The sequence below is a fragment of the Tympanuchus pallidicinctus genome, unplaced genomic scaffold (genome assembly GCF_026119805.1).
Source record: "Tympanuchus pallidicinctus isolate F22 unplaced genomic scaffold, pur_lepc_1.0 scaffold20, whole genome shotgun sequence".
In the NCBI taxonomy this organism is placed as follows: Eukaryota; Metazoa; Chordata; class Aves; order Galliformes; family Phasianidae; genus Tympanuchus; species Tympanuchus pallidicinctus.
Window position 1 is genome coordinate 10931163 of NW_026294722.1, and position 25861 is coordinate 10957023.

General features: G+C 44.3%; 1 long non-coding RNA gene across 1 annotated transcript; it reads right to left on the reverse strand.

The window, feature by feature from the left end:
• Positions 1 to 553: 553 nt before the first annotated feature.
• Positions 554 to 23669, reverse strand: LOC128081130 (uncharacterized). Its single transcript, XR_008207010.1, has 7 exons — positions 22864 to 23669; positions 18121 to 18254; positions 12057 to 13576; positions 11829 to 11982; positions 10409 to 10589; positions 5979 to 6080; positions 554 to 1233 (listed from the first exon to the last, which is right to left on the reverse strand). It is a non-coding gene; the product is annotated as an uncharacterized LOC128081130 (long non-coding RNA).
• Between the last annotated feature and the right edge of the window lie 2192 nt (positions 23670 to 25861).

Consider the following 25861-nt stretch of genomic DNA (forward strand, 5'->3'; position numbering starts at 1 on the left):
TTTTTGTCAGCCTGCCCGAGGAACATTTAAGGCTTTCAATATCAATGTGTCATTTCTGAAAACAGCCCATCAACAGGGGTGAGTTGTCCAAACAAGCCTTCATGGCTGTTATCAGTGTCTCAGTGCATTTCTCCATTCCCAAAGCAGCTCCCTAGGCTGCTGGCTCCGGCTGCAGGCTGCTGGCTGCAAGTGCTGGGACCACCTCAGCAATGGCAATCCCATGGTTGCTGCTAATGGAATGAGTCTGCACACACTGCCCCAAGAGCTGCCTGCCCATGTAATCCTTCCTCTCAGACATCAAAGCACAGCAGGCTGGGGATACCAGAAGACAAAGCCCTGTGGCCCAAAAAGCTATAGTAGGTCAATGCCAAGAGATTGCTCTTAGGAATATGAAGCAGCAGCTCTGGAGCTTGGAACTCTATGGTTTGGCACTACCAGCTGTTCCTTTTTTTGGTTGTTGTTGAAGCTTTTTATGTCTTATAAAGGAATTTTACCTGGATTCACTCTTAAGCTGTGGTCATGTACCTCCCTCAGAAATTGTAATTGGACTTTAACCAATTTGCCAAGGCCAAAATAGCTTCCTGTATCTTGAACGCAGGCATTTCACCAAGTAATCCAAAGACTGCTCTATTTCTCTGTTGAGAGAAAAGGTTTTATAACACTATGGATTTTTCTGGCTTTTAATAACAGCTTAAGATCAGATTTGGCTGAGTCTCACACACTTGTACTTGGTGTTTTTCAAGAATCAGCAGGGATCAGAGCACAAGGGCTGAGGATGCGGCTGCAGGACATGCAAGGTTCAGGGCAGGATGGCCAGGGTGCCTTGTGCTCCCATCTAGCACAGCTAGAGGCTGTCCTGTCGATCAAGCCACCACACAAGAGAACACAGTCCTGGTATCAGCTGCACCAAGAGTACCAGCCTCATCAAAAGCTTCACTTCCTCCAGCCCTACCTGAACGTGTCCTGGAATTATTCACGAACCAGCTGACAGCTTTGTCTCAAAGATCAGGGACAGCATACTGGAACTTTGCAACTTCTCTGTAATGAATTTGGCAAAGAAGGTAATGGCATGCTTGTCCTGCAGGTTCCATTTGTCTGCACCTGTCCTCAGCAGGCTGATCCAGCTCTGTTCTCCGAAGTGGCCGCATGCCAGCACCATCCATCTCTTGCTGTCTTCTGGGATGCACAGGCCAGGTTCCTAATAGATGTGGCCTGAACAGATCCCATAGGCACCTGGCAGAGAGAGGGATGCTGATGAAGGATGAGTGAACACTGCCTGTAAATGCCGATCTTTCTCAAGTCAAGGGATGGAGGGGCATGAGATCACCACGGCAGGCACGGCCACAGAGAGAGGAAAGAGAGATGTTGATGTGCCGTGTACTCAATCCCAAAATATTCTTCATCTCTTAAAATAAGAGCTGGGAAGGGAGTCCATGCTGCCCAATGGGCAAAGCTTGGCAGGGTTCAGACTTGTACATAGGCAGGATGCAGGAAGGCACAAGTGACAGAATGACGGAGGTGGCCAGAACAATTCTTCATTAAAACCCAGTGAATTAATGAGTTATCGGGGCCTTTCATATCGATCAGCCCAGAAATGCTATTTGGGTATGCTTTCAAAATGCTTGCATTTAAATTTCTTTTTCACATCTGGGATTTGTGATCAGAGATCTGTTCTCATCATTAGATTCTACAGCTTCAAAATGTTTTTGTTTGTTTTTTAGTCTGTTCCTCTTTGCTTCTATTCTTACCAGCAAAACAGAAAGCACAACAAAAAAAAAGAAACAAAGCTTTTCTGAAAATTGAGATTTCAGGACCTTTTTGCAAGGAGGGCAGAAAAATGAACAAGAAATCAATTTTAAAAGGAAAAATATAAATAAAACCAATAAAACAGAAGATGAAAGAAAAAGAAAAAATCCAAATGGCTGGAATTAGCCTGATTTCACCTGAACCTTCCCCAAATGGAGAATCTCCCTCAGAAGTCAAGCATGGAGCCTTTTTTCACATTTTCCACAGTAACCTTTAGAGTTCAAAACGCTCATCTGCTCACTCCCTCCCATCCCCTCACAGCAGCGTTTGCAAATGACACAAACATTTGACTATGATCTGTGCTCTCCCTAACACAGCCCAGCCCGTGCCTGCTAACAATTTTCTCTGGAGCAAGTTCAAGCACAATTTGCTCATGCTGCTATCTATCTGTCATCGGATGTGTCAGCCGAATCTCTTTCAGCTCGGGTGGGGAGGAAAGAGACAAAAGGTCACCTTCTACATACAGTGCGTTCTCCAGGAGGCACGGAAGAAAAAGAGAAGAACCGAGTTTTCATCTACCTGACAGGAATCAAATGCTTTTTCCCTTCTCCCCTTGCATTTCATTCCACGCTTGCAGCACGTCTCAGTGTCTCTGATAGCAGATGAAGATGTTCAGGAGGAATGAAAATCCCTCCTGAGCCACTGGAGAGCCAGGAGGGTTAAAGCAGCCCGAAAGGTTGCAGTGTGTTCCATCAGCCTTTGGACCCTGACAGTATCTCAGCTCCCAAAGCCACGATTAGCACCGCAGTTGTATTTGGTTGATACAGCCACAGTGCTCTCAGGAGCTGTGGGTTCATGGCACTGCCCCAGCTGAAGTCACACCGTGCTGCTTGGACCTCATCCTCCCGTGGGAGATGCAAGCAAGATGACTTCAAGTGCAGTTCTGCACTGACAAGGGGTTAACGTGGAACAACACCTTTCTTTCTACTCCTTACAGGCGCTCCTGACTGTGTCCCATCATTCTGCTGCCTGCAAGCAAGAACACATGGATCTGTGAGCCTGTCCCATCATGCTGCAATCTGGCACTGCTTCCACCAAGTGTGCCAAGAGGGGAGAGGGGGATTTCATGGCCAGACACTCCACTCAGGTATGGGCAGCAACCTGCAGTATTTCAACAGTGAGGAACATATGCTCTCAAAAAGGACAGTTTGGGTCGTAAGGACGAGAGATGCCAAGGCATCACCTCTGTTGAAAAAAAATATCCTATCCTTACTGTAGTTAGGAACTGAAGGATTTTTGCCACCTTAAACCCTTGATTATTATTTTTTTTTATTAGCATTTCTGTGTCTGACACGATCAAAAGGGATTCTGGGGAAAAAATATAAATGGTACGTTTACTTTTTTGTGAAAGAAGCTGTATGATTTCCAGCAGTAAGTCAGCAAGAGCAGGAGATGTACAGGAAGGTAAGGAATAGAAGAGCTTGGAGATTTATTTCCCATTAGAGAGTGGCAGATGGAGAGGAAGGGGGCACAGCAAATAATCTGAGATGGAGCCAAACTGAGGAAAGGCAAAAATCAAATCAAGACTGGATGAAAGTTTTCCAGTGAAATATTCCCCCCCACAACCACCACTAAAAAAAGAGTTTTCTACAAAACAGCATGCTCAGGGACAGCCCCACTTTGCACAGAGTTATTATTTTTCAGTTAGCATTGAGTAACCAACCCAAAAAGGATTAGCACCACCAGAAAAAGAAGTCAGGTTGCAGCAGACTTATTTTCATAGAAGACGTGGGTGAAAGCAAAGCCTCATGTGCAATTCTTTCATCAATAAAATCTAATTTTCCAACCATTTTTAAGGCTGAAGTGGAAAAGAGATTTAAGGAAAAAACATTCTGAGGAAAATCAAGCTGGATGCTATTGACAGCAAAGCTGCAGAAACTTTCCCCAATCTGCTGCTGTTGCTACCTGCCCATCTCCCAGAGTCCCACTTGAAGGACAACCCTGTCCTAAGAGACAGCCTGCTGTGTCTAGCAGGGACAGACTTCTCTGTCAAAAATGCTTCTTTTTTTTTTCTTTCCCCAGTCATATCTCTTCAATTAATAAAAGGTTTTGCCTCTCCCTACAAGCCTTGCCTTGCTCTGACATCCCTCACTAGCTACTGACATCCAAAATAGCCTTGCCAATTTTGGAGTACAGCAGAGGTCTGAAGCACAAAAGTGATGCACCCAGGCTTGCAGAGGAACATCTCTCAGAGGGACTGTGCACAAAACTGATTTTCATTAGCAGGAAAAGAGGCTGACAGCCCGGACCCCTCGCTCAGCCCCACTCCAACCCCACATTTATTCTGCTGTGCCTCAAACCGTGCTGCCCAAGCATCTTGTCCTCCCTTATCACATCCCTGATACTCCTTGTTGCCCTATTAGATCTTTTTGGAGTCACTAAAATAGGAAATGTAAGGGCAAACACCCACACAAGTGAAATCTAGTAAGACTAATTGGGGGGGAAAAAGCACTTCTTCACAAGGTGTTTGTTACCAGCACAGCAGCAGAGGGTGCAAGATGGACATTGTGCAGCACATCAACGTGCAAAGATCTGGGCTCAGATTTCTAGCAGCAGCAAGAGCTGTGATGGAACTGCCTTGTAAGAACCACCTTAAGGTAATGAAGCAGTGGTAACGCCAAGCTGCCATTTGCCATGCAGCCAAACTAAGCGCCTTTCAGTCCTTCATAAATGCATCTCCTCAGCACAAACTTCTCACACTAAAAGAGAGGAAATCATCCTTGCACTTTAGCAAGAGGAATGACTCAGTCAGCCCCAGGCAACAAAGATCTGAGCCAATAAAGAACAACAGTGTCTGACTGCCTTTGGAAAAGCATTTGCTGATATTTTTTCACGTGTACCATTGCTTTAAGCTCCAAAAGACACATAGGTTTATGGCAGCTCACTAGGAGGATGTTACTGTGATATTTCTTTCCAGCACATCTTCCTTGCATATTTTAGAGATGTGGGGCCAGCTGGGAGACAGGCTGTCCATGGGAGCCTCCACTGCAGTTCTCTAAGCAAAAAAGGAACCAAAAAAATTGAAACATCATAGGGTGAAATCTGGGCCTAAGTCCATAGAAAAAAAATCCTGCTGGTTTCCATAGGCTCACACAGATTCTCTTATCACTACTCAAACATCCAGACAGGCTCAGAAAACCTTATCAGGATGGATTATGCTCATGCTGTCCATCATTCTGCCTACAGTTCCATCACCACAGTAAGAGGTCAGGTAAGGGCACAGGTCCTGCCAGCAGCTCTGCTCTGACAGGGAAGAGGTTGTGGCCTTCTGACCTTCTCTACTGACTACAAGATCAGGTGAAGGGCTTTCTCGCCTCATCTCCTGCTTACGTGGGATTTCTGACATTTCTTTCAGGATGAAGAGAGCACTGTAAAAAAGCCCTGTCTCACCAACATCACATTTTTTAATAAATGCATCCAAACTGATGAGGTGGGACGGGTAGAATGATTCTCTCTACCCCACACACAAGAGCTCATCTTCCCTGCTCTCCACATCTGCATGAGCTGCTGTGGTGTCCGGGGTGCAGGTCTCATCTGTGGGGGGCCCCTGTCCATCAGCCCCTGTGGGGGGCCACACTGTCCATCAGTGTGGAGCCCCTCACCCATCAGCCCCACACTGGAGTGAGACAGCCCAACCTGCTGCTTCTCCCAGCCCAGTGCATCACTCACACAAGAGCAGCACCAACCAGAGGGTGCCTCAGCCCTCCCTAAGCACCTTGCCCTGCCCTGTTCTCTTCTTCCAAGGATTGCGTGGAGGGGGCAAAGAGAGGACCCAGCAAAGCTGTGAGTCATGCCTGGATGATACCAAGAGCAGACAAACCACCTCCCAGGGAAACAGTCTCCTGCTCCCCTGACCTGACCCGTGACAGTTGCACAAGCTGGTAAAAACAAGTACTTTGTTCATCAGATAACTGTGTGACATCCACAAGGCCAGCAGTGCAAGTGCAGTTTGCCAAGGCCTTGGATGCATCAGAGACCTACGGCAGTGCACTAAAGGGACTGAACCAAGCACAGTCCAAAGGAAAATTTACTGTGTCTCATGTCCTAACCTTTGTCGGTGTTAAATGCTGAAGTCATTGGTTGATTTTCATCATCATGACCAGGCAAAACTTACCTCGATTTTCCCTCTGCAGTCATCTACTACTTTAGACACAAAACCATGTAGCACTTACCATGATGGTTGTCCAATTAGATTCCACAGGTATGGAATAACCCTCTGATTCTATACACACTTCAGTGGAAGCCATTCTGTGTGTCAGCCCAGAAAGCAGGTTCTGAAGGTAGCAAATAAGTACAAACAGATCATGGAAAACACAGTACATGTGAGATATTTGCAACTCAAAGCAAGAAGACTCTATGAAGCCAAGGAAATATCTATTTAAATGAAGAATACTTCAATTTTTTTCTCCTCCGCAAATGTATGTTTTAATTATGTATTTTTAGAGCTTTATGCTTCCAACCTCACCAGCTATTTTGTACGTTCCAGTATCTTCACATGCTGTTAAAGTTACATTTGTTCTCTCACTGACAATTAATACCTTATTCCATTAATATTCTTACATTCACTAAATAGGCATAAAATCTCCCATCTTCACAAAAAATGTTCTTTTAATGATCTCTGAAGTTCTGCTGCAGGCAATGTTTTGCAGGTGTACAAGGGAGTTGGGAAACAACTACAGAGAGCTGGGACTGCCAATGCTCTTTCTCTGCAAGAAAGGAGGATTCCAGCACTCCATCTGCAGTAACTTGTCTTCCTCAGAAGGAAGGATGCTGCAGGAAGATAACTGAAGTTAGTGAGTTATATTGTATCGTAAGTTTTGTCCTTAAGAATTTTGTTAGGAACTTGTAGAGAAAGCCAAAATCCCATGTTCCACCAGTTCACACTGGCCAGTGTGAGCCTGAAACTTTGCCTCTATGTTTCACCCATCTTCAAGGCCGATTTCACAGAGTTTTACACATTTGGGTGTAAGCAGTGCCTCTGTGGCATTGTTTTCCAAAGCAGGACTGCAAAATCTAGCTGAGTCTAATCTGCAGAAGGAATTCAGGTTTGAGCACACCAGCAAGGGGCAGAGGTACCTCAGAGCATTACCTACATGAGAAACAACTCAGAACTTTCCATGCAAAGAAAAAGGGGGATAAACTAGTGGGGTAAAATGTCACAAGCAGGCATACTACTTAAATCATAGAAATTACAAAAATAGTCTATGTAACTTGTTTCTAGTTTAGCAGCTTGTGAGCTAGGAGTACTTAGTGATACAGAGAGAACCAAGTATGCAACCTTACAGGTTGTGCTAACAGAGATTTTGCAAGTGAGGACTCTCAAATTCTATTTAAGAAAAGAGGCGATACTGAAATCAGCTTCTTTGTGAAATGCAGCTTAGTACGAGTTTGACTAAATACCCTGCTCAATGCCAGTCAGCAGCTTCAGAGGTGCTCCTGCTATGTTTCCTTTGCTTAGGGCTTTCTTAGTTAAGGAAAGATAGAAAAGCAATGAGATCGAGATGTTTTCATAAAGGAAAACAGACAGGGCCTTGCCATGGAAGAGTTAGAATTAGCACGTCGAGATGTCCACTACACAATGTCTCTGATAGTTTTTCTGCTGGATTGCATTTGAATGTTTCACATCAAAAATCCATTGCAAGCATAAGGTAGGACTGACTGAAGGGTGGTACAATAGCAGAACCTTCACTTGTTCTAAATTACATGGCTAGATTTGTGTAAGAATGAGGACCATTCTGGGAAGCATCAGCACAAATAGGCTTATTTTGTTGTGGTTTTTTTTTTTCTTGAGGCTTAAAACTTGACATATTCAATCAATTCTACTGCTTCTGTTGCATTGTGGATTAGTTAATTGCAGAAGTGAAAATGTGTGCCTGATTTATTATGTATAGAGCTTTGGAAAATTACAAAAAGCAGGAACCTAGACAAGTCATCCAACTCCTCTCTAACGGCCTTTAGCAACAAGGAAATGAGACTAACTGTAGTAAAAATGCAAATAAAAACCACAACATATGAATTCAGGCCTCTGCCTTCGTTACAGAATCAATACGAAATACTTCAGTTCAGGCAGTCCAAAAGTTTAAAACCAAAACAGGAGAATAAACTCCAGTTTTTCACATCTGTAGCCCTGGCAGCAAGGAAATGTTGCCAAATTCCTTATCACTTACATGGCCATTTATACCCCCCATCACTCCACGTGGGCTCAAGCAGCCTCAGATAACAGCTTAGAGAAGCATCCAGAAATTAGAAGTTAGCCTTGTTTGGGAGACAAGAGGATCCTCTCCTGAAGTCTCTTCCATGATGACAGCATATAATTGTCAAGACCTAGAATCATAGAATTATTTTGAATTGGAAGGGACCTTCAAAGGCCATCTGGTCCAATCCCCCTGCAGTGCACAGGGACACCCACAGCTCCATCAGTGCTCAGAGCCCCATCCAGCCTGTCCTTGGGTGTCTGCAGGGATGGGGCACCAACCACCTCTCTGGGCAACCCATGCCAGTGCCTCATCACCCTCATTTCCTTATATCGAACAAAAATCTCCCCTCGTTTAGTCTGAAATCACTTCCCCTTGTCCTACGACAGCAGACTCTGCTAAAGAGTCTCCTTTTCTTTCTTACAGCCCCTCTTTACATATTGGAAGGCCTCTATTGAAGCACCTGTTGAACTGAACTTGACCAAAACGTAAACTGGAGTTTATGACCAGTCCAAAGTGCTCAGTGCTTCCTCCCAAACGTTTCTCTTCCAGGTTCAGGGCCTGTCCTGCTCAAACATAGCACCAAGCCCTGCTCCACAGGCACTCCCATCACACTACAGAGCGGGGCTGAGCAGCAGCAGCATGAAAAATTCTCTTTGGGAATGTTCCAGACACCAGATCTATTCAGGATAAAACATCAGAACTTGACGAGTTTGACTGTGATACAAGCTGATTTTGAGGAATCCATTACACAGCCATCAGCTTGTGACAACTCTTGGCTTTTAAAGACTGAAGCAGTGGCACAGAGGAGAGATCTACACACAGTTACCTAAGCTCAAATCCCCTTCGTGGTGAAGCATCTGATAGCACAGTAAGCATAAGTTTAGTGCTAGGAGAATGGAGCTCAGGCAGAAACAAAGCTTTCAATCACTGCATGTGCCTGTATGCATCAAATTTCTACACTGCTCTTTGCCAATTAATACTTTCACACAAAGCACACTGAGAAGCAGCTTTAAATCCCATAGATTTTGTTTGCTCTCCTGCCCTGATAGACTTCTTAGCATTTTAACACCGCTTTACGTGTCCAAATATTTGCCTGGATAAATAGATTTAGAGTACTTTGAATAAGCTGAGCTTTCTCTCAGGAAGCTGGGTGAGTCAAATCAGAAAAGAAATATGTATCTTGGGAAAGATCAACAGCACAACTACAGACAGGAAAATGAATGCAGAAGTTGGCACTAAGTTGATCAGGGAGGGTAGAAATGCCCAACCTATGCAAAACATGACTAGTCTCTGGAGTCAAATAAAACTTGCCAAAGGATGCATTTTCCCAAGCTTTGTCATTGCTACAACAATTTTTTTCTTAAAAATATGAAATATGTGCTTTTACTTCTTCTTAATGTGAGACACATAGCTACACACAGTTAGAAAACCATAATGCTGGAAACACCTCTGGAATCCTTGCATACATATAAGATGCAAGAAAAACAGTGTTGCTTACTCTTTTGTTACTGTGCTCTCAACCAAAGGAAGAAAAGGAATAAAATAACATAAGCAAGAGAGGGCTTGAGCTAATTTTGCACATCTCAGGGCACAGGCTGTCCTCATATGCTTCAGAAATCCCCGTATAGATATAGCAGGTTACATAGATCAATTGCACGCATACAATTAGGGAAGCAAAAAGTGATATTTCCACCATTAAATATAGGTTGGAGACTTAATAAGGCACAAAGTGAGGGAAATTAGAAGCTTTTAAATTGAAGTTATTATGTGCTGAAACAACTGCCAGAAATTACATGCTAATGTCATTCTCCTGCTTTTATTCCTCTCTGGTTCAGCAGCAAACCACTCTCCCAAGTCTCTTCCTACATCTGCAACTGCTCCTGTCTCACAGATTTGTCACCTCTCTCTCTTTTGACAAGGGACTGTCCCCCAGGAAAACACATCATCCTCCCCTCAAACACCCCAAGCCCAACAACTTCACCATGGGTCCGGCAATCTTCTCTCCCTGCGGTACCACAGCATTGAGCCCCTCCAGGACTTCTCCACGTCTGTGCCACAGCCCTGACCATAATCTGAGACTTTTCTCCTACAGTAAAAATCATGCTAGAAGGATGCAATTAGGCATTCAAGTTTTCTCAGCCTTGCCTTTCATTTCTGTATATGGGAAGTAGAAAAATCCAATTAAGGTTATAGCTTTTTTTTCCTCCTTCCTGATTTGCTTCAGTTAAAAGTAAACGACAGCCCAATGCTGGCCAAGCGGAAACTTGTGGCAACTTCCATTCCTGCCTCTAGGAACACAAAGAAGAATAAAAGAAACAAACTTCCAAAGTGAAGGACTGCCTGGGAACAGTGCTGTTAGCACCTGGGAACTACCCAGAATTAATGATGTTCTGTAGCCCACTTACAAGCTCGCTGTGCTCTCCTTAGCTGCGTTGTCCCAAATCCCCTCTGCAGCCACAGGTAACTCTGGCTCTGCTGGCTCTAAGAATGGCTGATGTTCATCAGTCTCCAAAATCAGACAGTGGCAGAGGTTTAATCACACGGATAACAATAAGCACAAAAATGGCATTATCTGAGGTGAAGCGCCTGTGGAGAGAGGAGAAAATTATACAAAGATTTACAGGGAACACAGGACTGAGGCGAAAAGCAGGAAGCCAGAAGTTCTCAGGCAATTATGGGTGACTTTCCTGGCAATCAAAACTTGCAAATCAAGTCCACCTCCTGCCCTGGTGGCTGATTGCCAGGAACAAGTTAATTAACCATCACTAACAAACGCACGTCTAGTCTAGACTTTAACAACTCCGCTGACGCTGGCCCCACCGCCTCTTGGCAGCTTCCCCTGCCCAACCTCCTGCAATTGCCTGGAAGCCAAATTCATCCTTGGGGAAAGCCTATTTCTTTAGCTTGCACCAGGAATGATCGCAGCCCAGTAAGTCTGCCTTGGCAACCTCCCCGTAACCTAAATCATCACATCTTTCTTTTTCTCCTTCCTCTCCTTAATACGAACCATCTTTTCATCTTCCTCACGCCAAACACTTACAGCCAGCACCTCTTCTCTTGCAGCTGATACTTACAAGCATTTATTCCACAAGCAGCTCGCTGAACTTTTTCTAGTTCATGGGTCTTACTTTAAAATTATAATTCACAAAATAGTCTAATTCTCCCAACGGCGCTGAGCTGAGTGAAATAATTACCTGACTTGTTTTAGGCCTCTGCTGGAGTCCAAAATTATACACTTGGAAAATTACGATTGTTTTATCTTCTTTCTTCTTTTTCTTCTTTTTCTTTTTTTTTTTTTCAGCTTCACAAGATGTGTGAAAGACAGGTTTTTATAAAGGACATAAAACCAGCCAAAACTATAATTATTACAGGCAGAAAAGAATCCAGAGAAAAGATGATTTTATGATTAAGGCACTGAATTAGAAATTCAGAAATTCAGCTTCTCTTTGTAGCTCTGCCAAAATCTTTCTCTCTAACCTTTGCTGAGTGAGTTCACTCCCTTGTGCCTCAAAGAAAGCACTTTGCAACTTTCTTGTTTTATGGTAACTGCTGTGAAAACACATTCATTCACCTCTGCGAGATGTTCAAATACACCAACAATCAGAAAACCACAAGAATTGGGCTGGTTTCAGTCATCTGACTACATTTAATCACCTTCTGTCAAAAGCATATTGCATCTCTGATCATAAGCACATGGCACGCAGCAGCATCACTCTTGAGAAACAAAGTTAAAGGAACTAAAGGAAAGCTAAAGCTAAAGGAAAAGAAAGACTAAACATACCTATTCCTAACAGAAAATATTTTGCAAAGCAGTACAGCAAATACCTAAATGTAGATGTGAAGCATAACATCCGTCCATCACCTTGTCCTCAGCACAGGGATCAGCTTAGGTCTCTTATAATTGACCAAAAATGTCAATTCATATTCCACTGGAGTTGTACCAACACAGGAGCAATTACAGAAGCTTCCACACTTGCATCTTGATAATGAGAAAAAAAAAACACTCAAAAAAAAAAAAGTTACTGAAGATATGCAGCTGATTTTCAAACTGACCTTAAAAACAGGTTGCCAGACGTGCTGGGGCATTCGCTGCGCATGGCTCTGGGCTGCAATGCAGAAAATCAACTTCCAGAGTGAATTCCATTTAGAAACTCTTAAACTGGGGAGTGAATGAAACGAGGACATGGGACCAGACTGCATCCCGTCTGTGTGAAGGGACCCCCATCCCAGCCACAGCAAGCTCACGGGGGTCTCATCTCTTCTCCTCCTCCCAGAGCACCAGGGCTGAGGGATGGTGCTACGTCAGCCGATCCTCCTCGTCTTTTCCATTGCTTTAATAAATTAAGCCAAGCAACAATAGAGATGAGGGAAAGCAGGACAATGTGGTAAATGTAGCAGAAAGAAATTTGAATTGTAATGAGGAGAGCTAATCAGAAAAAGAACGGACTATAGAAAAAGCACTAATGAGTTTCTAAATAAATTCAAAAGGTTAATATTGTTCTGTCTAACAAATAGGAGAAGAATCCTAATGTGAAAAGAAAGGCCTCACTCCAGTGCCCCCATGGCCACATGTTACAGCCACATCCAATCCAACTGCCAACACCTGGCTGGCCACTGCTGCTCCTGCTGCCCACCACAGGCTGCCTGGGCTTCCAACCAGACTCATGTCTTGGTCTCTTTGTTTCTGTACTTGAAATGTCCCAGTCAAAGTCCAATAAGTCAATGGACAGACTCTCTTTGACGTAGAGGGATTGCATCAGGTTTTTGTGCCAGGCTTATGTTAGCATTAACAAACCAGCCATCAGAACACAGTTTGCAAACCACAAGGGGAGTGCATGTCTGAATGCTGGGTGATGTGGTTTTTCAAGCACAACACTTCTATTACCGTGCGGATCATCAGGGTGAGGAGAATGCCCTGCAGGTGCACTACAGAAAGGGCAAGTAAATAGAAAAGTTTATAGAAATAAAAAGCTTGAAGGGCTTTTTTATTTGTTTGGGTGCTTGTTTGTTTTTAATTTAAGTGATAGCTGTATTTCAAAATGCAATCTAAGGCTTTCTATATATAAAAATCAAAAGCAAAAATATTCAGAGTTCTTTATGCATTCTATTACAAAACATGGTAAAAATGGTGCGCCAGCCAAAATGTGATTTTTTTTTAAAGCAAGAAAAGCAGCCCACTTCAAGAAAAAAAAAAATCCAATTCCCAGGAAAGTAATAGACTCACAGGCTTTTCATAAGAACAGAAGATCTGCTCAACCATTTTCTTGCTTGAAGGAAGGAAATCGTGCCATTATAATATTTTACTCTGAATACAAAAAAATCTGTCATGACATCATTCTTCAGGGAGAGATCTGTGTGTGTTTGTGTACATGGCTGCCCATATGTCTTCTGAACAACAAACAAAACGCGGAGGGAAGAGGCGAGGGAGCAGCACATCCATCTTCTCCCACTTCCACAATGCCAGGAGATGAGTTAGGCGAGGTCCCAGCGCCGCACCACACTGCACCCACAGCAATACATCTCACTGCACACACTGCTGCTGGCGTGGCCACATGGATCCTCCACTCCTGAAACTTGCAGAGAACAAAGGAAATTAAGATCTGTACCTTTTACTTTTCAGATACGTGAATCATCCTACCGCCAGTATAACGCTGCTGTGCCACAGCTGACCATTCTATGTACTTTCAGGGGAATTTGCATACTGCTACTCAGCCATTCATCAGCCACAAATAATTTTTGTTCGCCAGGCAGATTGAAGACTTCAGCTTTCCTTTTCTCCTCCTCCTAAAAGGGAGGGTGAGCATTTGTCCGTCACACTGGGAGTCACCAAAGCACAAACACTCACTCGAGGTTTTGGCAGAGTGTGAGGCAAAGATTGAAAGCCAAAAGTCTTGGATCCAAGAGACCACAGGACTGTCAAAGGTGCAGAGACAGGATAGCCAAGACTGTTTGCACGTAACCCTTTGAAAGCCAGTGGAAATGCCACTTAACTTCATATCGGTTACATGGAGCTCATCAGAGCTCTTCAACGTTTCCAGCTCAAACCATGAGGGAAATAAGATGGAAATTAGTAGATCAACTCATTCTCTTGAATTCGAGGTGGAAGTCACCCAGCTGGATGTTCCTGGCACTGCTCTGTAAATGGTTAAATGCAAAATTATTTTTTGTGACAAGGGGCACTGCAATGAAACAGCTAACTGTGGATAAACAAGACAGTTGCACAGCTCATCATAACCTTAATGATCCCCTCTAAATCATGCAGCCCCATCACCTAGATCTATTGGCCACATTAGCAGACTGCTGAGTGCAGGAAATGTGGAGAGGATCATTTTTAAATGGTTTTACGTGCCGTGCTCATTGGGAACCCTTTGAGATGGAGTCTAAAGCAGATGGTAAAATGGGAAAATTATTCACATTAATTCTTCAGCAGCCTAAAATAAATAAAAAAATAAACGAAGTAATGAAAGCCTCATTCAGTCACGCTTCTGCAACAGTCATAAAAGCTCCAACAGGAAGAAACCAGCACTGTTCTGTTCTTTGCCACAAACCTGCTGCTAGTTAATTGGCTTCAAAGACACTGGGACATTAATATCCTGTAAAAAAAATAAATGATCTGCTCCATTCTTTGGCTATTGTTCAATGGTCTGATGAAAGAACAAGCTGAAACAGCAAATAAGCCTTACTGTATACAGTGTGCTTTGTATCTATTTCAATTTTCCTTCACACACATTTCCTACAGAACAACATCTTTTGCTTGGAGCTTTTCTTACCCTCTGGAAATTGTTGCAGTGTGATTAGTAGTACCCCATTTTACAGACAGGGAAACTTGAGGCACTGCTTGCATCCCAAGGGGGAACAGCAAAGTCATAACAAGAGCTTATATCTAATCCAACCCCAAGACTAAGTTGTCTTGCCAGCCCCATAGGATGAGCGCTTCCACCAAGACCTGGTTTATCACAGCTTTGAATCCCCCTGAGCTGAACACACTGTGACCCCAGCCAAATAATTCAGCAGCTCCAGGACTGGTTCTCCTTCACCTACATGAGCCTGAGGACCTGAGAAGCAGGAGGCTGCTGCAGTAGCAGTGGGATATACAAAACTTTACCTGCAGTCTTAAAAACAAGTCGCAAACAAAGAACGCTGCAGCATTGGTAAGATATTTCTACACAACAGCAGTACAAAGCTCTGTGGAACTACTGAAAGCAAATGATTCCAAAATACTAAAAATGAACTTCTAAAAATGACAAGCACCAAATATACCTAGTATTAGGAGACAAAGTCCAAACTTCTCCACAGCTGTTAGAGGAACGCGGTGCAAGCTGCTGAGTTATTTCATTCCTGATACAAAGTTATTTAAATCCATATCTGAAAGGTGAATCAAATCTCTTGCCTGTTGTGGCCAAGGGCTCTTAGCAATATTTACTACATGGAAATCTCTGACTCGTCCCTGAAACAACACAGCCCCATTGCTTTCCAGCTATTTTATTTCCTATTCATTTTTTGGCACAAGGAGTAGGACATACTCCTTGTACACATATAGGATGCTACAAGGCTTACAACAGCTTGTAGATCTCATCTGCATTCCTCTAAGCTCTGCCCATGGTGCCTGACACACTATTTTAATTGTATCTTCTCTCTAACGCGCTAAGGTGTGCAAAACGAGTTCAGCTCTCACAGCAAGAGCTGCCATCAGCAGTGAGCTGCTGCTGTAGTGTTTTCCTGTCAGGTTAGTGCCAGGGTAAGCAGCCAGCTGTTTTGGAGAATGAACATATGTGGATCTACATCAGCTGGATGCAGCGCCCTGCTTCATTTCCTAGAGTCCAGCAATGGAGAGACAAAATTTAACCACTCTAGAGCTATCCATCATCTGGACAGTGGCTGCTCAGCAGCCCAGGCTTAGGGACAAGAGGCAACAGCAGCGCCCTGGCTGGGAGCAGCTGCCTCCCATCCTCAAAAAAAAAAAAATCTTTCTTTCCATTTCGGAACATCCCCTGGGGCTGAGACTTTCCTGCCTTGCTCCTAAAGTGAGGCTGTTCCTGGAGTGGAGGAGATTATGAAAAATGTCTCTGTGCTCCTGTTGTCTATGCTCAGCATCAGCTGAAAGCTTGGAGCCCTGGAAAATGCACAGCTTGGTAAAGGTCGTGATCTGAATGCAGATAATTCATGGACATGAATTTATCTGATGAATTACTCTAAACATATAATTCAACTGGCTCCACTGAACACGCATAGGATGTGTTGCTGCAGCTACCCTAAATAAAAAGCAAGACATTAAATAAGGACAGTCACTTGTGTGAAAGCATAATGTTTTATTTGCCACAAATATGCTAATTCTTTAATTTTCACACCGTGTGCTAACTAGATATACAACCTGAGCAAGATGCCTTTACTTGTAGCTGATTATTAGGTAGCATACTGCAACTGATACCATAGGTTTTAGTCTCTGATTCAGTAGTAGGTTAAATTTTTACCTCATTCTGATCATGCAGTAACTCTGAATTGTTTACCAACATTTAGGACTGTCACACATTGGCAATGGCCCTGTGCTGCCTACTGGGTACATTTATTGGCAGGTTTGGCAGAAAATGCATCATTCTTTCCTACATCTTCTAAATAAAGAGCAAGATGCAACAAAGAGCCAGCTATTTCAGTACCCACCCCAATGTCCTGATGAACTTCCTGTCTTCTGGACTTTAGTTCAGTGAATTTAGACAATGAATGCAAAATGAGAAAACTTTGAATTTCAAAGGCTCACTGCAAAATGAGGAGAGCTGGAGCAATGTGTCTGCTGGGGTGCAAAGCATCCTCTGAAGCCCAGCAGCTTGTCTCCATGCAAAGCAGACCAGCTTGAGCCCCAGGCAATACAGGTAACTCACAGGGACCCATTTCATTTAATGCATCTGTACAATCAATAGCTGTACAATCAACAGGCGTACAGAGGTTAGGTGCAGTCAGATTATCACAGTGGAAAGGTAATCAAAACAAATGGAAACGCTCACCTGTGTCACAGGCTGACAGCAAACTCCACAAGGAGCAATCTCCAGAAAGAGATCCTTCCTCAGTGGCAGTCAGCACTTAATTGGGATCTAGGAGAGGAGCAGCCAGGCTCCACCCCTTCCAATAGCACAGCTGAACTGCCCTCACCTGTGCTCCTGTGGCTGAACCATTGCTTGCCTCAGGTGGTCAATCAGAGTTTCAGGCCGTGATCAACAGTTCCCACACTGCGTCCTTTTCTCTCGAGCTTCACTGGTCCTGCTGCTACCACTGTACAACTCCTCATTTTAAAAAGGCTGTTTGCTGTTACTGTGATCTCTCTAAATACAAGCTCCCACGTGGAGGGACCACAGGTATCATTTTCAGTAGGGTCTGGGGAGGTTAGAAACAATTTATTCTGCCGGCTGTAGGTAGGCCTAGGCAGAGCTAATCTAATTATACAGCAACTATGGGAATTGTCTCCAAGGAAGAAGGCACAAGGTGCAGTCCAAGAGGAATAAATTGCAATTCATCCAAGCAAGGAGGCTCAAAGATACAGATCTAGGACTGAAGCATGCAATTCCTGCAAGGAATACACTTGCACATGGTTAATTATGCTGACTGCTCGTTCAGGTAAATGGAAGCGTGTACTTAAAGCTGAGCTCACATTTCAGTGCCTTTGGAAGCTGGGACAGTACGAACATTGCAGCTTGGGTCCTTCTTGGAAATCAGCAGCCTTGGGGGGGGTCAGGCTTTGCTTCACAAATTACAGCAGTATCTCCAAAGGCTTTCAGCCACATGTGGTGCTCACACCTCCTGCGGTGTTTTGCCGTGACAAAACAGAGACAGGGAAATTTGCCACGATGGAGTCTTACTGAGGCAAAATTACTGTCACCCCGCGCTGCTTGGAGCTGCTGATTGCTTTAGTGCTTGTGTACAGTGCCAGCACAGACAATTTCAGGAGATGAAGAAAACTGAAAAACTGTTTTGAAAACAAGCGCAACTTTTTGCATCTCCTGAAAAGTTCAAGAGCATTGTTGTTTCAGGACAAATTTTCAATTTAATTCTTATCTTATCCGAACGCCCAATCTCTTTTGTCATCAGTTATTTTCCAAGGCACTGAACAAGAGAGCTCTGCACTTACATTTAAAAGGCATGGCAATGGCACGGAGCACTTCAGCTCGCCTCCTGCAGAGATAAGCCCACACCAGGCAGCGGGCAGCCTCCAGACTTGGGGATGTTCAAATCCAGAACATGTCAGGGTAAGGTCCCAGAACTCTGAAAGTAGCAGCATATAACAGTATGAGGAACATTTCTGTCTTGTTCTCTTCACCATCTCACCCTATTTCTCCACTCAGCTCACAGGCAAGACAAGCAACACAAGCAGGACTTCAGCCAGGCATGTTTCTTGGCCACGACAATCTATGAAGCTCATCAGTAAAAGCTTAATGTAATTCTCCCTTTGAAAAATGCACATCTATTAAATGGAAGCTGATCAGAAGAAAGGGTCACTTCCATATCTGGGGGTGTTTATTTATTTATTTACACAAGGGCAGAAAAATGTATTTAAAGTTCAAATTAAAAATGCTTAAAGCTAGATGAACTATTAAAAAGAAGTCAGGACAGCAATGACTTTGTTCAAATAAAGCAAATAAATTAACTGATCAGCAAAAGTGTCTGAATTCAAGTTATTCCTTCTGATTCAAAATCTTACACACTTTCCTGGGAGAAGAAAATTGTTTCTCATACTACTTTACCAATTCAGATACTGTCACCATACTTCATAATCCCTTTTTGAGAACACTTCTCCAATTCTTAAGTAAATGATTTGTTTTCTTCCCCAACTCCCTCTCAAAATCTTTTTGTTTTCCCCTGGAGTGTCATATATACTCTTTGTTGAAAGAACAAAATGGATTCAATGGACTTTACAAAGGAAAACAAGAGAAAGAAAAGCATAACCTTTTTCATTAAGCCAAAGCACAACCTACTCAACTTTATTTCTACAGCCGAGTCCTTCAAAATGGATTGATGGTGTTGTTGTTATGCAGACATCAAAAGCTGATCAAGGACACTGAGACAATCCAGGGGACACCTGGGATTTGGTGGACACAACCTCCTGCTTTCCACAGGGACCTCAGAATGGCAAGCCAGCCTGGTTTTGGATAGCGTGGGTTTGGAACAGAACATGCACTGTGGCAGTGGAGGCAGGTCTATGGCAGCCTTCATACTCAGCAGGACATGTTATGCCAAAACATGTACATATGGGAAACAAGTGACAAGCAGAAAAGAAGAAACTGCTTCAGACAGCATCTTCATTCAACCAGCATAAAATCAGCTGCTCAGCAATGGGCTCTGGTTTATTTGTTAGAACAGGCAGCCTGAACCTGGGGGATTAATAATAACACCACGAGCAAGGCAATAGATGCCTCCAGAACAGGCACTTTCAGCTTTGCTTTAATATAGGGTAAGGGAAGAAGGAAGGAAACAAATGCAATAGGAAGGAGTGGAGCAGCAGAACAAGATGACAGCACAGTGACAGGAAACAATTTATAACTTACTCAAGAGCCTTTTCCAAGTCATCTGTTCTGCAGCACAAACAGCAGTGGAGGTTTGTTCGGCTACATTGTACAGACACACAAGCATACACATATTCAAAGCTGTTTGCAACCACCTCACTCATCCTAAGCTGAGAGATGGTTTCATCGAGCCACATCTGCTCTGATTTGTTGCTGTGCTTAGTGCTGAACAAAACAATTCAGAGTATTATGACAAACCGAAGAGGGAAACCTCACTGAATTCCATGGAAACTTCTCCAACAATACAGGAGTTGTGAGTTGGGATTCATGATTTTTTGTGCAATATGCTAAAGTCAGAAATAATAATCCCAAAGAATATCCCAAAGACATCCTTTAACCATAAACTATTCTCTGCCAGCTTATGAGAAAAAGCCGGGTGCCCCAGGCCAATAAACTGTGGCCACTAGAGCCCGGAGAGGCAAATCACAGTGCTGTCCTCGCTCAGGTCCTTGTATGAACCCCAGCACTTAAATACAGGGTTTGATTGTTAGAGCGTCCCTTTGGAGCTCATTAGCCACAATGGTTTGGGCAGGGACAAGAAGGTTCTCAGAAGTCTTGCAAGACCTACTTGGCATCCCTGAGCTTGTGCTTTGAGCTGGGTCACAGCCTGCATCTGTGAAAACATGTGCTGTTGCTCTCACATCCTTACTGCAGACAGAGTTTGCATGGCAGCAGTGCCAGCCCCTGCTAGTCATCTGTGTTCAGAGCTGTTTCTTACTCAGGTTAACTAGCAATACTTCACCCATACAGAAACTGAGAGCACTCAGTTAAGGAGAAAAACATAAAGGAAAAAGTGCTACTGGAATGACTTGTACAAGAAGTAGTATGGGAATGACTTGTTAAATTTACACCCACAAAATCACAGAATAATTACCCAAGCCTTCTGTTTGCACAGTAATTACAATGCTACAGTTTAAGGAGGAGGAGAAGAATCTCACCCATCAGTGTGGTTGGTTTCTAGCCACCTCCCTCTCACGCTCCCTCTGTTCCTGTACAGCAGAAGGGATCCATCAGCCCCATGGCTCCCCTTGGCCCTCCTTCAGTTCCATGTGCTGCCAGAATGGGCTGTGGTGGCCCTGAGCCCCCTCCTGAAACATACTGGGGCACAACAGCAGCTGCTACAATGCAGGCAGCACAGGTGCCTTCAGGTGGCCAAGCAGTGCCATGGACAGAGTTACCAGAAGCATGGGGCTCCCAAAACACAACCCAAGCAGAGCCCAAAACAACTACCTTTCTAAATTCTAATTAAATCCATCAGAAAAACACGTGAGGAAGAACTGTTTGACTCAATGTGACAGAATGCCTATTTATAGTGCTCTCTGAGCTTGCTGCACGAGCTGCTTACATGCAAGAGCTCTGCTCAGAGGCTATGCTTGGATAGAGGGCATCTCCTCTTCATCCTCCCAAACAGCCCCCCATACCCAGGGCAGGCATTCACTGCTCCATGGCCATCTCAAGAAAAATTACTGCATTCCTCAGACCCACACTTTTCACACAATAAACTCTCGTTGCCTTTCTAGCTCCTCCTGCCTGCACAAGAGGAATCTCCTTAGTTCTCCTTTTGGGGCTGGAGAACTGTCACACCAGCTCAGCTGGGACCAAGGAGGTGGGACCTTCCCCTTGCTAGCAGACAAGAGCTTCAAAGCCTGCAAGTGACCATAGCAGACCGCTCCCAGCCTCTTTTAAAACACCACTGCAAACTCCCAGCTTGAGGCATTAAAATTTAATTACCAGGGACAGCTGGATCTGGGCAAGGGTCTGACTCTGAGGACCTGAATAAAAAAAACTTCATTCAGCAGCAAGCTGTCCAGCACTGAGGAAATGGACTCAAGCCAGATGTTATTCATACATCTTGAGGTCTTAGAGATTTTGCTCCAGCAGCTTGGCCAGCCAAGCAGCCAAATGCAGCCTTGCTGCCTGCGGTACAAATGCCTGGGGACCCACTTTTCCCATCCCCACACTTTTTGGGAGGGATCCAAGTCCTGATACATCAGTGACCTTCATTTTAGGGAACACAGGTGGTGGTGGGACAGGAGGACACACACACTGGTTCAGTGTGCTGCTGGAGCATCCTGCGCCCCATGGCCATGGCTTACAGTGAATGTGCAGGTGACAGATTTTGTATTTTCAGTTGGAAATGAAATTCAATCTCACACAAATAATTATATTTGTTTTCCCTTCAGCTTCCAGTCAGGCTTAGCTAGCTACTGAAAAAGCCAAATACTCATCAAATTTGCCTTTCCTCTACTTTTCAGTGCCAAATGTTGTATTTTTTTTCTCCTGGACAAGTAGTATTAACTTAAATACCTGGGCATCAGCTGCATTCTAGTTTTTTGTCAAACTGATCAGAACTGGCAAGAAAACCATCTTCCTATACACAAACAGCAATTTTTAAACAGCATTTTGTTTGCAGAGAAAGAAAGGGAAGACAGATCAGTTTTGAAACTGTTTGCAACACAGACTCAATCTTCTCCTTTACCCCAGCAAATCTACAGTTCTCTCAGTTGTTTCAAAGGCAGGTGGTTGTTGCTTTCCAGTTCTTTTTTTTTTTTTTCTTTTCTTTAAACACAAGCATCTTTTCCTGGATGAAGTGGTGGAGGTGCAAGGCAGCACACAGGCAGGAGGAGTGGATCCCTTTGGGATACCCAGGGGTGCATTTGGCATTCGAGGTTCCCCAGCGCCTCTCCTTCCCCCCGGCTGCTCCTGGAAGGAGCTTTCGGGGGTGTCACTCCTCGGTGGCCGTATGCGGGGCTCTGTCCCCCCCTGGTGCTCGGCTCACGGAAGGACACGACAGAGGAGCCTCAGAAAAGCACGCAAGCTGAGGTTTGTGCAACAAACACAGAATCACAGAATGGCCAGGGTTGGAAGGGACACAAGGATTGTGAATCTCCAACCCCTCTGCAACACGCAGGGCCACCAACCTCCCCATTTCATACCAGCCCAGGCTGCCCAGGGCCCCATCCAACCTGGCCTTGAACACCTCCAGGGATGGACGGGGCATCACAGCCTCTCTGAGCAGCTGTTCCAGCACCATGGGTGTTGCAGTCACCTACTACACATGGGTGACAGACACATGGTAAAGATAAGATCAATTAAGAAATCCTCGTTTAAAAAAAAAAATGCTGGATGCATTCTTACCTCCTCGGGGCAGAGATTGAGCCAAGGCTCGCTTTGCACTTTCCCAGTGGAAATATGAGCAGAGATAATGCTCTGGGTCTGAAAAAACCCACAGCAAGCAAGTAATGCTCTGCTTCTCCAAGAAATGCACTGAGTGTATTTGGAAAGGTTCTGAAGAGCAAGATGGCACTTACCAGTATCTGGAGGAAGTGATTGCTGCTGCCCTGGAAGGCACGCCTGAAGGATTTGCTTTACCCCAGTTCTGGTTTGAGGTAAAGAAAGGCAGGATAGTTCTCACTGAAAGCCAACACTGTCCTGAGAGGCAAAAACAGTTTTCCATTTAAAAATGTGTTTGTTTTGCTAGCTCAATTTTTAATCTACATAAAGCACACTGGATATGTAACCATTTGGTGGAGAAAGTTTTTACCATGGGGGTTCCTGGTCTATGATGAAACTAGAAGAAAAAAAAAAAATCCACCTTTCACTGAGAATGAGGAAAATGAATGCAGACATTTTTAAACCACATAATTCCCATAAATTCATTAGAAATCCACCTAAATGTTCTCCAAAATATTTTCATTCTTATAAGGGAAAAATGTTTCCAATTTCTAGCTGTTCAACAAGTTAATTAAAAGAGAGCAGGAAAGCTCTTTTGGAAATCACTTTTAAAATCCTCCATTGTCCATTCAATCTTAGGCCTAAAAGCCTCTGGAAGTTTAACAGCAAAAATAATCTTCTTGGTTACTGCAAACAAAAATAAACAACCACAACGTATGTGTGTGTGGGGGGCAGGGTTTAATCATCTTGGTGGAAAAAAATGAGAAACATTTATTGGTGGATTTGATTAAAATTACTTGTAGAAATATCCTCAGTCTCATCACAGACCTATCAGTGATGGGAAAAGCCTCTGGCATTAAAAACATGCCATTAGCAGGCAGGTACTTTTGTGTGTGTACTGTTAGCTTTTCGAAAGCAAATTCATCACGCACCTTGCTCACCTCTGCAGCTCTCCTCTGGACTCTCTCACAGTTTTATGTCCTTCCTGTGTTGCAGCACCCAATTCCGCACACAGTGCTGAAGATAAGTCCCTTCCCACCTTTTGTGTTGTCCCTTATGGAGGAAGATGGATCCTCCTCCACCAAAGAAGCCACGGCTTCAGGGGAGCAGCTGCAAACCTGAGCCGACAGCTGTAAACCAGCAGAGAGCAGCGTCGAGCCCATGGAGATGGACATTCTGCTAGAGGAGGAACCCATGGAGGTGCATCCACCTCCATCGAGGCAGGCAGGCACCCCAACATCGTGTCTGCATGGAGACGCTGCTACATCCATCAGCAGCGCACCAGGGGCTCTCGATTTCCACCCTGGCCCTGAAATGTCACCATCTGCCAGAGAGCCCTGCGCCAGCTGCTGCTCCCTGCCGCCCTTTCTTCCCCGTCCTCCATCCTCATCCTTCCCCAAGAGCTCTCACCTCTTCTTTCCCAAGCTCTGAGGAAACGGGAAGGACTGGGACTGCTGTGCCATAAGCTGCTGTGCTGATAGGAGACAAGTCCAGCGGATGGCCCTGAGCTCCATGCAGCCTCACGTGAGCCCTGAGAAAAGGGCAGGACTGGGACTGGTGTCCTGTGAGCTGCTGCACCAGGACAGCAGGAGCAGCCCAGCGATGGTGCTGAGCTCCCTGCGGCCTCCAGCGGTGTCACAGAAGCTACAGAGGCGGCTGTTCCTTTGGGGAAGCGGAGGATTTTGGTTTGGATGGGAAGAAGGGCTGAAGTGCAGCATGAAGGTCCATTCCAGTTGCTCCATTGGGACTGTTGTTTCAACACTGGGCCATAAACAATTTAAAAGTAATTTGTTAAGCAAGCAAAACCAGTCCGTGCCTCTCCATTTGGGCGCTCTGGCTGCGGACAGAGCTTTGGGAGGAGGCAGGGCTATAAACCTCCCAGAGCTTCTCTCAGTGTGTGATAGAAGCTCTGCACCTTCCCATGAAGCCTGTCCCATGGCTCCACAGCTCAATGAAGGAGAGATTTTGTTGTTGGTTTTACATTTGCCACGATTTGCCCACGTTCTGAGTCCGTCACGTGTTCCAGCAGGCTCTCACATACGTTTGCAGCTTCACCCCAGGCTAATGCAGACTCAGCCTATGACCAAGTCAGATGTCACCATCATGATCCTCTTCTGAATTACTTCATTTAAGCCTACTAATGCTCTGGGAAACCTCAAAAGAAAGCCAGGTGAATCTCCTACAACTGCGGGTTCTGAGCTAGCTGAAAGTGCTGCGGCCAGAAAAGGCTCAGTGACCTTCTCCTTCTCAGCAGCAAATTGCTCCTCCAAGCAGATCTGCTCTGGCATCACAAGATGTAAGGATGATGAGGTGTTGCAAGGAGCTGTGCATTTCCAGCCCATATCTGCTGGCTGGCAATAAGATGATGGATTAGCTCTATCCATTCCCAGGGGATGGTAGGAACAGCACTTCCCCATTCCCACCCTTTTTTTTCAGTTTCTCTGTTGATAGCAGTGCCTGATTGCTTCACGAGTCTCCTGGTGGTGTCCTCTAGTGGTTCCTACCCATACAGGAAACACAGTTTCTTTGGCTAATTTATGTCAGCTGCACTGTAAAAAGCATTTGGGGGAAGGAAAACCACAAACTTATGACATGACTCAAAGGAACAGAAAAATACGAAATTTTCTTCCTTTGGTTATGTGCTTAAAAGCTATAGCAATATTGAGTCCTCCCTAATATTGAGGCAGTTTTACAAAAGGTAACAAACAGCAGCACAATTAAATACTTTTGAAGTGACGGCTTTCTATAAATATAGGAAAAATCATAAATGACCAGCAGAACTATTAATTAACATCTGAAAGCAGATAAATAATGAATAACGAGTGTCATGTATTCATTAAGATTCTACAAAGGAAAAATATCTCTCCCGGTTATTCCTTTGATGAATCATAGCCCAAATATACTTGAACCGAACATAAAAAATTCACAACGCTCGTATTTCAGTCTCTATCAGCCACTCTCTGCTCCCCAAATCTCAAAGCCAAGAACTGCAGATGTCTAATCACATCATTGATACCTACCTCATTCTGCAGCCTTAGACAAGTCATTTACTCTGTCGTGACCTTAATACAAGAATCTCTCTAATAAACCCTTGTGAGGTCCTGCATAATTTTTGGAGATGAGACGCCTGCAAGG